Source organism: Eutrema salsugineum, unplaced genomic scaffold (assembly GCF_000478725.1).
Source record: "Eutrema salsugineum unplaced genomic scaffold, Eutsalg1_0 scaffold_12, whole genome shotgun sequence".
Taxonomy (NCBI): domain Eukaryota; kingdom Viridiplantae; phylum Streptophyta; class Magnoliopsida; order Brassicales; family Brassicaceae; genus Eutrema; species Eutrema salsugineum.
This window is the reverse complement of record NW_006256895.1, coordinates 3,090,929-3,102,272: the sequence shown is the minus strand read 5'-3', so window position 1 is coordinate 3,102,272 and position 11,344 is coordinate 3,090,929. Positions and strand designations below refer to the sequence as shown.

The 11,344-nt window shown below is 45.4% G+C and overlaps 1 non-coding gene across 1 annotated transcript; it reads right to left on the bottom strand.

The window, feature by feature from the left end:
* Positions 1-2,340: 2,340 nt before the first annotated feature.
* Positions 2,341-2,447, bottom strand: LOC112089392. Its single transcript, XR_002901030.1, has one exon. It is a non-coding gene; the product is annotated as a small nucleolar RNA R71 (small nucleolar RNA).
* Between the last annotated feature and the right edge of the window lie 8,897 nt (positions 2,448-11,344).

Genomic DNA, 11,344 nt, shown 5'->3' with positions numbered 1-11,344 from the left:
CGAAAGTTACTGCCGCCGGAAGGCGACATGGTCGATACGGGCCCAAATATGTTGCGATACGCGCTAAGTGTTTCTTCAGGGCTCGGCATCATTACCTCGACATCGGCCAAGTCAAGGCTCATATTTTGGAAGTATCCTGAGCTAGGCCTCGTACAGATACCTCGGCACGTTGGGATCAAGGCATGCACACGTAAGAAAGGAGCTGGAAACGACTAAGTGTTGAACATGCACCTCGGTATAGCGACCTCGGCGTGCATGCCGGACCCTGTTCTCCCGAACCCCTCGACGTCCAAGCGCCTCAGCATTTTATCCCGAGGTCCATTGTCACAAGCCCAGAATCAAGAACAAAGCTGCTCAAAAACACACACGTGAAGATGGATCAAAGACTAGGGTTCATGCATGTTCTTGACGTGTTCTTCACGAGATCTTCATTTGGATCTGGACTCACGTGCGCTCCTCGACATGAAGACCTCGGCTTCACTCTCCGACACACCGTGGCACTCACCCATCAGCCCAAGAACGCGGTTCAGTACCCGGTTTGTTCCGGGCTGACCCGCGACACTTTACCTTTGCTATATATACATTTTGAGACTAAAAACCTAAGAATCTTATCTCTTATCTGTTTTTAGCTTTAAGAACTTGCCTCTTTGGTAAAACTTGATTATTCTAATCTGATATCTCGTTTTTGCATCAGAAATCTTGTTCTTTCTTTATTTTCTTTTGTCATCTATCATTAAACTCCTCATCATGACTAGCTACACGCCTTGCAAAAGACTTAATGAGCTCGTTATGATTAGTGAGTAGTCGTCTAAGCGGCTTTAGATGAGTAGATTAGGGTGCTTTCAAGGTAGATTAGTGGGTTTAGGTGTCTAGTCTTGCATGTTTCATTCCTTAACCGACGAGATCTCTAGGCTGGATCCAAGCACATCACTTGAGGTTCAGATCTGAGACATATCTTGCATCAAAAGTGTTTGTAGAAATGTCTGAACCACTCGGTTATGGGTTTAAGAGTCTTTCATCGCGAGAGTGATAGTTTGTTCTCTTAAATGACATTTTTGAACTGACTCTTATTGCTGATTGATTCGATGCTTCTCAAAAGACATTTTTGGTATGAAGGAGAATCAGTTTAGATGCTTAATACTTTCATGAGAAGATTAACATGCCTTGAGTTCAAAGTTAAATGAAACCGCTTGATGTTTTGATTCATTAACCAACTAGTTGAACTTGGAAGCACCCGAATCAAGTATCTCGTCTAAAGTCCCTTGCTTTATTACATATTATCATCATCTGAATCGTTTAGCTATTATTTGCATCCTGTCTCTGTTTAGATCTAATCATTTGCTTTACCTTTCATGCTTAGTCGTTTGTCACTTAGCTTAGTTCGAAACCTTCACCTTTTGTCTTGACTTAAATGAACAAACATCATAGTCTAGTGTCTCGTTGACTTGTCTGGATTGATACCTCTTTGTGCTACTTCGACAAATTCCTGCTATCAATATGACACAATATGGAATTTAACTATCAATTGGCGCCGTTGCCAACTTGTCGGAGCATTAGTCTTTTGTTTGTTCTTGAGTTCAAGATTTTACCTTTCTTTGTTTTACTCACTTCTTTGCAAGTTCTTGTGTTGCTTTCAGGTGCATGAAAACCAGGTCTCGGAGCACAGAACCGCCTCTACCGTACGACGACAACATCAACCGGATTGAGAGGCGAGCTCGCGAGAGGGAACGGCATTTTGAACGACTTGGAATGGCAGAACAGCAAAGGATCGAGCAACAGGCTCACGAAGCCGAACACCAGGCTCATGCTAATCAGGCGCAGGCAGGCAGGAATGAACAACAAGCTTATGTTAACCAACAACATGCTCAGAGGAACGAAAGGCTTGCTCAGCAAAACCAACAACAAGCTAATAGAAACGAGCAACAAGCCGACCATGTTCATCCGCCACCGCCACAAGCTCAGAGACAACCTCCTCCGGTCTTTGTTGGAGAGAACGACCGAGCTAATGCGCACCAATACCGAGCTGGGATTCAAGCTCCACCGGTTCAAAACAACAACTTTGAAGTTAAAGCTTCCCTACTCAACATGGTGCAGAACTCAAAGTTCCACGGTCTAGCCGGAGAAGACCCTCTTGAGCATCTAGATCAGTTTGATTGGGTTTGCGACCTAACTAAGATCAATGGTGTCTCGGAAGATAGCTTCAAGCTACGCTTGTTCCCATTCAGCCTCGGTGATAAAGCTCACCAGTGGGAAAAGAACCTCCCGAGGGGTTCTATACAAACCTGGGAGCAGTGTAAACTGGCGTTCTTATCAAAGTTCTTTTCCACATCACGCACGGCTAAGCTCAGAAACCAAATCTCAAGCTTCACGCAGCACAACAACGAGAGCTTTAGCGAAGCTTGGGAACGGTTTAGAAGCTATACTAACCAATGCCCACACCACGGCTTCTCAGAGGCATCCCTCTTGAGTACTTTATACCGAGGTGCACTCCCCAAGATCAGAAACCAACTCGATACAGCTTCAAATGGAAATTTTCTTGGGAAGGAGATCAATGCGGCAATGGAACTAGTCGAGAACCTAGCCATGTCTAATGATACTTATGGCGACGACTTTGATAGAGCAAACCGTACAGAGGGCTCTGGTGAAGAACAGCGTATGAAAAAGGATATCAGAGAGCTTCAGAGCAAGCTTGACAAAGTTCTGATGGCGACTCAAAAGCCAATACACTTTGTAGGCGAGTTTGATGAGCAAGGGCCAAGTTTCGATAATGTAAACGAAGATGGTCTAACTCAAGAAGAGCTGAACTACATAGGGAACCAGCAGAGGTATCAGCGGTTCAACAACTACAACAGTAACCCAAACCTCTCATACAGAAACCCAAATGTAGCTAACCCTCACGATCAAGTCTACCCTGCTCCGCAAAAACAACAAAGCTACGCTCAAAAGGCTCCTTATCAGAATACCTTCCAGCCCAAGCAACAGTTTAGTGGGCAACAGCACGGCTACACTCAACAGAATCAAGCAGCTCAGGGTAACAACTTCACCAGCCAACCGCAGCATCACAAGTTTCCACCAGGGTTCAATCCGCAGCCGATGGGTAATCAGCAACAGAATCAGAGAACGGGTCAGAACCAGCTGGGGAACGACGTCTGTGGGATATTACAGCAACTGTTACAGGGTCAACAGAGAGTTGAGAGCCAGCACGCGACAATGCAGCAAGATATCAGAGAGCTTAAGCAGAATCAAGCCTCTACATCATCCCGAGGCCCGGCTTTACCAGGTAAACCGGAGCCAAACCCCAAGGAGTATGTGAACGCCATTACATTGAGAAGTGGTAAAGAACTACAAGCTCCAACGCCTAAGACTACGCTCATTGAGGCCAATGAGCAATCAGAGGGGGAGGCAGCCTCAGGTGATGCGTGTAAAGAAGCGGATTTTGAGAAAGAACCGATCAAGGACAAAGGAAAAGAGGTGGAAAAGACAACTGAGCTTGAAAAGCCATACGTTCCACCACCACCTTACCAACCCAAGATACCGTTCCCAGGGCGTTTCAAGAAGAAAATCTTAGACAAAGCCAAAGCGGTCTTTGAGAAACACTTGGAGAACACGCAACTCACCTTACCCATTATAGATGCTTTCTTAGCTATACCACAGCTCGGGAAGTTTCTAAAAGATGCGATCCTCAACAAGACAAAGGAGCTCCAGGGTATGGTAATACTGAGCCATGAATGCAGCGCCATAATACAAAGGAGGTCTATACCAAGGAAGCTATCCGATCCGGGCAGCTTTACCTTACCGTGTGCTTTAGGTCACTTGAAGTTCTCAAACTGCTTGTGTGATCTAGGAGCTTCTGTGAGCTTAATGCCATACACGGTAGCGAAGAGATTGGGATACAAAAGTTACAAGCCGGCCAAGATCTCTCTTATACTAGCTGATAGATCGGTTCGCTTACCGGTGGGTTTGCTTGAGGATTTACCTTTAAGGATCGGTGAGATAGAAATCCCCACGGACTTCATAGTTCTTGAGATGGACGAGGAACCATTGGACCCTATCATCTTGGGCCGACCGTTCCTAGCGACCGCAGGAGCCATTATAGATGTGAGAGGAGGAATGATTGAACTACACATCGGTTCCGAGCATATGAAGTTCAATGTGAAAGAGATGATGAAGAAACCGACTATTGGAGGTCAGGTTTTCTATGTGGAAGTGATGGAGGAGCTAGCTGATGAGCTCCTGGAAGAGTTGAACGCAGAGGATCCGTTACAAGTGGTCCTTACACGTGAACAAAGCGAGCACGGGTACTTGAACGAGGAAAGCGAGGTGTACAAGCAACTTTTGGACCAACCGAAGGAACTTGGAGCTGAGGCTAGGTTCTTGGAGCTCAGAAAGAGTGGCCTCGACATTTTAGACAGCGAGGGGTCCATGGAAACAGAGGAGACACCTCGGGATATCATGGCCGTGGCAACTCATATCGAGGACGATGGTAATCCGCGCGAGAACAAGGAAAAGGCCGAGGAAGCTGTTCCGGGCCAATATAGCTTTGATACCGCTTGGAATGAGGCAGACGCTCCCCCTGTTGAGCTCAAGCCTCTACCAACAGGGCTCAGGTATGCGTTCTTAGGCTTGAACTCCACTTTCCCTGTGATCATAAACGATAGTTTGCTTGAACATGAAGAACGTGCATTGCTTAATGAAATCAAGAAATTCAGGAGAGCAATAGGGTATTCCTTGGTCGACATAAGAGGAATCTCTCCTGATATATGCACTCACCGGATCCACCTGGAGGACCAAGCCATGTCCTCTATTGAGCACCAACGTCGCCTTAACCCGAACCTCAAAGAGGTGGTTAAGAAGGAGATACTAAAGCTCCTTGAGGCAGGGATCATATATCCAATCTCTGACTCTCGGTGGGTATCACCTGTGCACGTTGTGCCCAAGAAAGGTGGTATCACGGTGGTAAAAAATGATAAGGATGAACTCATAGCCCAAAGAACTATAACCGGCCATCGCATGTGCATTGACTATAGGAAATTGAATTCTGCATCAAGAAAAGATCATTTCCCTTTACCATTCATTGATCAAATGCTTGAACGATTAGCCAATCATCCTTATTTCTGTTTTCTCGATGGATACTCTGGATTCTTCCAAATACCAATAGATCCAAGAGACCAAGAGAAAACGACATTCACTTGCCCTTATGGCACTTATGCTTATAGGAGAATGCCTTTCGGTTTGTGTAATGCACCGGCCACTTTTCAAAGATGCATGATGCACATTTTCTCTGATCTAATTGAAGAGAAAGTTGAGGTGTTTATGGATGATTTCTCCGTATACGGTTCCTCTTTCTCCGAATGTCTTGCTAATCTTTCTCAGGTTCTAAAGAGATGTGAGGAGCATAGGCTTGTATTGAACTGGGAGAAGTGTCATTTCATGGTACAAGAAGGCATTGTCTTGGGGCACAAGGTATCAGAGAAGGGAATTGAGGTGGACAAGGCCAAAATCGAGGTAATGGTGAACCTACAAGCTCCGAATTCTGTAAAAGGGATAAGAAGCTTTCTTGGGCACGCTGGGTTCTATAGGCGGTTCATTAAGGATTTCTCCAAGATAGCTAGGCCTTTAACTAGGCTATTGTGCAAAGAGGTGGAGTTTATCTTTGATGAAGAGTGTGAGGAAGCGTTTAAGAGGATCAAGGAGGCTTTGATCAGTGCACCAATTGTACAAGCTCCCGATTGGTCTTTACCTTTCGAAGTGATGACTGATGCATCTGACTATGCCGTGGGAGCTGTCCTGGGGCAGAAGAAAGATAAGAAACTCCATGTGATTTATTATGCCAGCCGCACCTTGGACTCAGCTCAAGAAAAGTATGCAACCACCGAGAAGGAAATGCTTGCCATTGTGTTTGCATTTGACAAATTCAGGAGTTATCTAGTGGGATCAAAGGTCACGGTCTACACTGATCACGCGGCCTTGAGGTACTTGATGTCTAAGAAAGACGCTAAGCCGAGGCTTTTGAGATGGGTCCTATTGCTCCAAGAGTTCGACATGGAGATACTTGACAAGAAAGGCATAGAAAATGGGGCCGCAGATCATCTCTCAAGGCTGAGGATTGAAGAAAAGGTCCCTATAGATGATGCTTTACCAGAGGAACATCTCATGCTGGTCCGGTCTTACTTAGAGGTGGAAGAGGCCAATACAATCAAAGAAAGAAGCCTCCCATGGTTCGCGGATCTTGTGAACTACCTATCTTGCGGTTTAGAGCCACCGGATCTTGATGCCTATCAGAGGAAAAAGTTCTTTAGAGATGTGATGAGATATCATTGGGATGAGCCGTATCTTTACGTGCTTAACAAGGACCATCTCTATAGGCGATGCTTGGCCGAAGAAGAGATCCATCCGGTGCTACAAGAATGCCACGGTTCAGCGTACGGTGGTCACTTAGGTGCATTCAAGATGGTTGCCAAGATTTTGCAAAGCGGCTTCTGGTGGCCGACTATGTTCAAGGACGCTCAAGATGTGGTATCGAGATGCGAGGCTTGTCAAAGGCACGGTAACATATCCAAGAGGAATGAGATCCCCAAAACCCAATCCTTGAGGTCGAGGTCTTCGACTGTTGGGGCATTGACTTCATGGGTCCCTTTGTGAGTTCATACGGAAATCAGTACATCCTTGTCGCGGTGGACTATGTGAGTAAGTGGGTCGAGGCTGTTGCATCCCCAACCAACGATTCAAAAGTGGTGGTAAAGCTTTTCAAAAGTATAATTTTCCCACGGTTTGGAGTTCCAAGAGTAGTAATCAGTGATGGGGGAAGCCACTTTATCAATAAGACTCTTGAGAGTCTTTTAAGGAAGCATGGGGTAAGGCACAAGGTGGCCACACCTTATCATCCGCAGACTAGTGGTCAAGTGGAGGTCTCTAACCGACAGATAAAGGCTATTTTAGAAAGAACCGTGAGCTCATCTAGGAAGGATTGGAGCAAGAAACTTGATGATGCTTTGTGGGCTTACAGAACCGCGTACAAGACCCCCATTGGAACCTCACCGTTTAACTTGCTCTATGGGAAAAGCTGTCATCTACCGGTTGAGTTGGAATACAAAGCATTGTGGGCAGTGAAACTTCTGAACTTTGACATCAAGACTGCACAAGAGAAGAGGGTTTTACAGCTTCATGAGCTTGAGGAAATCAGGTTAGATGCTTTTGAGAGCTCTAAGATCTACAAGGAAAGGACCAAGGCGCTTCATGACAAGAAGATACACAAGAGAGAGTTCAAAAAAGGAAACCAAGTTCTGCTGTTTAACTCGAAACTCAAGCTATTCCCTGGGAAGTTGAGATCCAGATGGTCCGGTCCATTCGAAATTCTTGAAGTAAGGCCTTATGGAGCGGTTGTTTTGAAAGGAAAAGATGGACAAGGCTTTGTAGTAAACGGTCAGAGGGTAAAACACTACCTGGCATCAGAAACAAGAGAGGGAGCTACCTCAGTTCCTCTTCTTGAACCAGAATCAGCCTGAAAAGGTATGGAAAGTCAAACTTAGTGACGATAAACAAAGTGCTCTTGGGAGACACCCCAAGCTTATCCTTGTAAATATTTCGTTTTTCATCTTCTTTTTCTTTTTACTTGAAGCTTTTTGAAGGGTTTGTTAAGTGTTTCAGGAGTTAGATGGTGAATCTTGATGATGAGAATAAGAAAAAGCTCGAAAATGACACGGCCTGATGAATTAAGTCCTAGACTGTACGTAGCCTCGGTATCGACCCTTGGTATATACATACCGCGGTCACCTTTTACCGAGTAATAGCTTGAGAACCTCAGCTAAACTCCTCGACTTAATTTCACCATGGCCGTGCTTAAGAAGTTATGAGGTGAGATGACTAAGTGTGGGGGAGACCCACGGTGTAAACACCTCGGTATGATTATACCGAGGGGCAAGGTTCATCTCAAACGGTCTAAAACCTCGATCGAGGCCGTGACCAGTTTACACCAAGGCAGGACCGTTTAAACCCCCAGCACCAAGTGTTCTCTGTTAAAAACAAGTGACCTCGGCATGATACCCTCGTGGTGGAGCACACCGAGGTGCCCAGTTTCAAGAACGATCAAAAACATAAACACTTGGGACACTTGAGTCAAAGAAGAAGGTTTGCACGGACTAAGGAAAAGATTTGAAGGCCGCGGGGAAATTCTTGTTAACTTGAACTTAGCCCACTCGGCTTAGTGCCCTCGAGGTAGAACAAGTCGAGGCCGCTCAAGAGAACACAAGAAAAACCGGTTTTTGTTCTGAAAATCACTTGTTCTTGAGTTTTTAAAATTCTTGAGAAAATGCGCTTGGAATCGGTCTTAATGACGATTTGTGTACTTGAGCTGAAATGTCTTGATAACTTGTCTCTAATCGGTTGTTCTGGCTTGTTCTTACTTCTCTCTTTGATGTATGACAAAGCTATAACTATGATCTTGTTAAAGAAAAAGCTCTGTCTTTGCTATCTTCAGAAACCTGTGCTTGTCGTTGTACTTGATTCTAACGGTTTCTTTGAGGATCTGTCTTGCAGATGACCGGCGACCGAGCTGTTCCCACTCATGAGACGAACAAAAATGAGGTCCAGAGGAGGAGCACGAAAGGGAAAGCCGTGGCCGTAGCACGCAATGGTGGAACAAGCAAGAAACCCTCCGTGAGATCCGATGGTGAGCCAGCCGCCAAGCGAGCAAGGAACGCCGAGCTCACTCTGGTTCCAACCCTTGAACCAAAAAGGAACGGGGAGCAGGCAGCCACTGAGATCGATGGAGATGAGCTGAGAGCCATAGTTCCCCATGTACCCGACCATGCCAAGAAAGCCAAGAAGGAACCAAAGACCGAGCCCGAGGAAGAACACTTCCCGACTACTGAGGAGTACTTGGACCACTTTAACTCTATACGAGTAGCTCAAGGTCGGTTCCCTGATATGGAGCTGTTGAAGAAGCTTGAGATACTCGATGATGTTACACTCATCTTTCAAAACATGGGCTTGGCCGAATTCTTCATGATGAGCGATGTTGCTTACGAAGGGATCACACAACAGTTTCTTGCCACTTTGGAGGTTGTCATCTACCCCAAGAGAGATCCCAAGCGTCTACATGGCAAAGGATTCGGACACATAGAGTTTGACATAGAAGGCGTGCACTACAAGGTCAGTTTCAAGGAGCTTGATGAGATATTTGGATTTGAAAGGAATGGAAGCTCGCTTGACAAGTTTGTGTACCCTCGTGATGAGTTGGCCGCGTTGTGGGAAACGATATCTTTTGGGCCTTACTTGGGAGGCAAAAGCAAGACAAGCTGCATCAGGAACCCTGCAATCAGATACACCAACCGGGTCCTGGCCTCTACGTTCTTCTCTACATACAACCCTGGTGTCATTCACACGGCAGAGCTTGAATTGTTAGGACTTGGACTTAAGCCGCTCATCACTCAAATGAAGAACAAAAAGGAGTACCAAGGGCCACTGCATGTACCGTCTTTAGGAGCGTTCTTTGCGATCCAAATGCTCACCTATAGACACAATGTGTGGTGTGACCGAAAGAAGAAGGGAGCAAGGAGGCTTCAGAACGGTTGGATTGTCACTACAATTTTGAGAGCTCAAGGGTTCATATTCCCTGATTCACCATCAAGACCGAATCTCATTGATGAGCAATACCTAAGTAAAAGCGGTTTCTTTGGAGGCAAGTCAGGGGATAGATGGGTTTACAACTTCACGCTGATGCACAGGGACGGTACACAAGTTCTACTGCCTAACCGAGGCCTCACCATGCTTGATAAGCAGTGTAACATCTCCTTCTATGTCCTCAAGGATCAGTTGTACAACCCCTCTCTCGGCCCACCAATGCGCAAGTGCACCAAGGCCATACCTAACAAGCCTCAAAACGAGAACGGCCCGGCCGGATGTGAGAATGAAGAAGAACGGCACCCTGAGAGAAGGATGGGAGCAGGCCGATATCATTTTGATCCATACGTGTGGGGTGAGCCTGAATACCACACCAAGAAGCTGTATTTGCGAGTGAACACTCTCCAAAAGTGGTGTAAGTGGCAAGACAAGACCATTCATGCGTTGGTGGACTGTGTAAGGCACCTGAAGAAGAAGGTCAAGCAGCTGACACGGCCATCTTCTCCGGACATGAACTCGGGGACCTCAACCGCACCAGTTACACAGGAGGAGGTTGGGGAAAGCTCAAACGCAAGGAACCCGGAGTTTCCACCAGGCAAAGAGGATTGGATCAACCCTGCCTTGGCATTCTTACCTGAACCCTCGGATAGCAGCCCGCCACGTCAGTCCACACCCTCCTGCTCAACATCAAATCCCTCGTACTACTTGGGATCAGACCTCTCCGACTAAGGTATCGACTTCATGCATCTTGTGTATATCATTCTGCATTCGTTTAGTTCGTCTTTTTACTTCTCTCACACGCTTCTATAACACACGGGACTGTGTTGTTTAAGTGTGGGGGAGGAGCTTTGTGTTTTCTGATCTTGTTTTCTCTGTTCTTATTTGACTTTTGCATTCTTGAGTCTCATTTAGTTAATGACTTTTGCATCATTAACATCCTAGTTGCATCTCGCATTCTAAGATCGAGTCTAGTTGCATCATTTAGGACTGCATCAATGCAAGGAGCAATGATAGATTTTTTTTTTTCCTAGAAAGTAAATCACTTGAGAACTTGAACTAAATATGCTTGTGAAACTCATTCTGTGCTTGTAAAGCTTGAAACGATTTGAATCTGTGAAGCAGGTCTAAATTACACTCAACTCTAGTTAAGTGATAACCCTGAACTTGAATTGTAAATATCTTTTGATGCATTACTTGAATTGGCTTGTGGATACCGATATACATACTTGAGCTAGAATCATTGTTTTTACCACCCTCTTTTCCTTTGCTCAAGTAGCTGAATCCGCATCATGGATCAGTTCCCTCACCTTGAACCCAACTTTCTTTTCGAGCCAATGTTTGTGTGTGAATTGTAAGGCCACCTTGGACTGAACTTAGCAGAAAGTGTTAGGTTTAGAGCGACAAGGGCATGTCTCATTGAGTGCTACGTTCCAACATCAAGGAACTGAGAGTATTGGCAAGAAATAAGTGTGGGGGAAAAGATCTATTGGTGAGTGGAAAAAGGTGAGCTGAGAGAAAAAGAGAGAATGGAGATAGCTAGGGGAATGAAAGAAAAAGAATCGAGTCTTGAATTTGAAAAGAAGAGCTATGTTGTTCTAAAAAGAAAAGTATAGTCTTTGAAATGAAAAGAAGCCAAAAAGGCTCAAGTGTTCTAAAAAGAAAAGAAAAGAGCTGTTTGAATAAGTAAACACCAAAGGCTTGAAAATCAAAACAAAAGTGAGTC